Source organism: Manis pentadactyla, chromosome 9, assembly GCF_030020395.1.
Source record: "Manis pentadactyla isolate mManPen7 chromosome 9, mManPen7.hap1, whole genome shotgun sequence".
Classification (NCBI taxonomy): Eukaryota; Metazoa; Chordata; class Mammalia; order Pholidota; family Manidae; genus Manis; species Manis pentadactyla.
This window is the reverse complement of record NC_080027.1, coordinates 45,263,099-45,267,230: the sequence shown is the minus strand read 5'-3', so window position 1 is coordinate 45,267,230 and position 4,132 is coordinate 45,263,099. Positions and strand designations below refer to the sequence as shown.

The 4,132-nt window shown below is 35.9% G+C and overlaps 1 pseudogene; it reads right to left on the bottom strand.

Moving 5' to 3' along the window:
• Nucleotides 1-1,385: 1,385 nt before the first annotated feature.
• LOC118933140 (putative olfactory receptor 56B2) lies at nucleotides 1,386-2,333 on the bottom strand (annotated as a pseudogene).
• Nucleotides 2,334-4,132: the final 1,799 nt, after the last annotated feature.

Here is a 4,132-nt window from a genome sequence, read left to right as displayed (position 1 = left end):
ATTTTCCTATTCTTAGATATATATACATTGTAATACTGCAGGAAATCATACAGTTAGTGGTATAGGTAGAGAGTGCATTTAGCAGTGTCTTTTCAGTTTATTTTTCTTTTATTGAGGTGAAATTCACATAACACAAAATTAACCATTTTACCATTTGAAATATAAATTGAGTGACTGTGCAACAATCAGCACTAATTCCTGAATATTTTTATTTCCTCAAAAGCAAACTTTATAAACATTCATCAGTTATTCCTTACTGCACTGTCTCTCTTTCCTCTGGCTACAACTAATTTGCCTTCTGATCCAACAGACTCACCTGTTCTGGCTATTCCATATAAACAGAATCATACAACATACAGCTTTATGCCTGGCTTTTTTCACTTAGCATAATGTTTTCAAATTTCATCTCTAAGCAGCATATTTCAGTACTTCATCCTTTATGTGGATGACTAATAATTCCTTGTATGAATACATTTGATTTTGTTATTCCATTCAACAGCTAATGGATATTTGGGATCTTTCTATTTGTTTGGCAAGTAATGTTACTATGAATATTCATGTAGATGTTTTTATTTGTAACACCAGTTTCCAGTTATTTTGAATATATACTTAGGAGTTGAAATCATAAATCATAAATCATATGGTAACTGTAATTAACTTTTTGCCTAATTGCAGAACTGTTTTCTATAGCTCCTGTATTGATTTTACATTTCCACTAGTAATATACAAGGACTTCAATGTATTCACAAAATCACCAACATTTCTTAATTTCTGTTTATGACAAAATTACAGCCATTTAGGGGACAGAGTAATTTACTATTGTGGTTTGATTTGAATTTGTCTAATGACTAATGAGGTCAAATATCTTTTCATGTACTTTTTGGCCATTACACATTTTTAGAGAAATGTCTTTTCAATTTCTCTGTCCATTTAAAAATATATAAACCACATTAGAAGGCAAATAGACAAAGGGAAGGAATAAGTCCTATTTTATCAATAATTACTACAATGTGCATGGATTAACCACTCCAATTCAAAAGGAGAAATTGTCAGGTATCTTCTTCAACCACTTCTATTCAACATAGTCTGAAAGTTAATGAGGGCACCTAGATAAGAAAATGAAATGCACATCCCACTTGTCCTTCCCTTTGATTACTTGAGGCAATCGGCATCATTACATTATTCTCCTTGATGATTTTTTTTGACAAGCAAAATAACAAATATTAGTTTCAGCAATTGTTTTTCTTCAATTTTTTTTGTGAAGGATTCCTTATACTAACTCAAAATCTTCAACACTACCCATGTTCCTTTGTTCTTCTGCCATGGCTGGATAATACAATGTATAAATATATGGAGGAATTACAAAGGTGAGCCCCATCTACACATTAGTTGCCCTCAGTGTCCAGCTTAAGAACCTTACATAAGCCCTGCCTGAGCTCCTTGTTCTTGAGAGCACACACCATGGGGTTGAGGGCAGGGGGAATGACACTGTATGGTACACTGAGTAGAACTGGTACAAGGGGAACTGTCATTGCTGTACTGTGGGTGATGCCATGACAGAGAGGATTGTGTAGAATAGACTGAGGATGAGGTGGGAAGTGCAGGTGCTTAGGGCCTTGGATGCAGCTTTTGTTGAGTTCAGCTTCAGCACAGAGTGAAGTACCAATGATATAATAATTATACCCAGGTCACTTCCCATGAGGTTCCAGACCAAAATTAGCTGGTAGGTGCTGTTGATTTTCCAGTCATCATAGGATTAACTGGTAACTCCAAGAGCAGTGTGTAGACAGTTCTTAATTTGGTCTGTGAGGAGTAGTGTCTCTGAGCAGTGCACACAGGCCCTGGGGTGGGAGATATGTTGTTTGTGAGTGCCATGAACACAGTTGTTTTGACCAGAAAAGATTCAATTATTACTCATGGAGAGTGTAGTGGTCAAGAAATGACTACATAGCTATCTCTAGCCATATAGATGAAGATACCTTACTCCATACCCACAAAACAATGTATGATGTACATCTGAGAAAAGCATTCAGGGACACCAAAGGCTTTAGCACGAAGTAATAAGACGGCCAGAATCTTGGGCATGATGGTGGTGGCCAGGCCCATGTCTACCACAGCCAGATCCCCAGGAAATAGTACATAGGCTGATGCAGTGCTTCTTCTTGATTGATGATCACCAGTGTAAGGATGTTGGCACCAAGAACTGAGAGGTAGAGCAGAGCCAGGGGCAGGGAGAGCCAGTGCTGCCACTCGTGAATGCCTGGGAACCCCAGCAGGAGGAACTCAGACAACTGGACCTTAGTGCTGTTGGAATGTCTGAGATCCTGTAACATCTTTCATTAAAAGGAAAAACATAAGGCTAATTAATATTTTTAATGTCTCGGACAGTATTTGCACAAGAGCTACCCTATTCATGATTTTTAAGTATTGGGTAGTCTTTACTTCCTTATTCTCACTTCACCACTAACATTATTGGACATTTCAAATATAATAGGAACTTTGGTAGTACATTCTATTTTTTAAATTAATCATCTAAAAATCTCCATAAGGCAGTTCACATTATTTCCATAGTCTCTAAATAAGAAATAAAACATTAGAACCAATGAGGATGGGAACTGGACAAGAAGAAAGCAATGTGTATCACAGCCTGACCTTTTGAGATTGGTTCTGTGAAACACTGGTTTCTTTAGAGACAAATATACAGTCTTACAGTAGAGGTTTTTATGCACAGAAACATTTAGGTAACAGAGTATAAGATAGAATATAGTGAAGCCTCATTTTTTAATTCAATTACTTTAGAATTTAAAATACTCATGAAAATGATTTAATTTTCATTAAACTATATGAGGCCCTACAGAAAATAATTTACTTCCTCACTAAATGGGCCTCAATTTTACAACCCATGGTCTTCTGTCAATATGGCAGTGGGTTCCCCAGGTAGGCTTTACTATCTAAAATGGAAGAAACACAGTCATAAAGAGGTCTCTCCAGGAACAAAGCAAGTACATTAGACTCAGATCTGAGAACCCTGGGAGGGCAGGTAAGAAGCCAGAGTGCTGTGACCATGACCAAGAACTGGCCTCTTGTTGGTCCACTTCTTGTCATGAGGGTGATTCATAGCCAGCCTCCACTACAATGGAGCAAAAGGTTTTCTTTTGGTAGGGAAAAAACATAGGCATTCATGATTGTGATGGAAAGTGGCACTGAACTGTAAGCTAAGAATTGGGGAAATAAACATTTTCAAGAAAACCCAATCTTTTACAACACTTATGCCTTCAACTGGGTGGATGGCATCAGACCTGTGTTTCTCAGAATATAATAATCACTTTAAATACAGAGAGTCTCCAGTTTCTCTTAGTGCTGACAACAATAACAATCCTCTGACAGTCCCCCTTTTGTGTGTCCTTTAATACCTTAGTCTCTGGATAGCAAAACTGTGAGGTAAATCCAGTCTGGTACAGGTTTTCAGAGTCTTGATCAAAAAATACAATTCTCTCATATATGTACATGCATAGCTCTAAAGCTGTAAATCCCTTGATATGCGTACTATTTAATTGAATCCTTAAAGGAAAAAGACTGTGTGTTGTATATCCCAATGGTATGTATATTGTGCAACTTTAGGGAAACAAATTCTGGTATGGGAATCAAATAACCCAAATCCTAAGAGAAAAAGAGGGCAAGCTTTACATTTTTTCTAAATAAAATAGAATTTTCTTTAAAGTTTTATTGAAAAATCCTGACATATAAGTTTGTGTGAATTAAGGTATACAACATGATAATTTTGTACATTTATGTATTGTAATATGATAGTCACAGTAGCAACAATAAGTATCTCTATCATGTGATATAATTATCCATTTCTTTTAGTGTTTTGATTAATTAGCAATTTTGATAATTAAAATACAATCTTTTTGTCTATATTTACTATACTGTACTCTAGATCTCTAAGTGTTATTTACTACTCATTGCAATTTTTGACACTTAAAGAACATCTGTGCTATCCCTCCAACCCCCATTTCCTAGTAACCATGAATTCTTTTTTTATTTGTTCTTTGTAGATTCCATATGTAAGTGATGCCATGCAGTATTTTTCTTTGTCTGACTAATCTAATGATATAATATGCTTAAGTTC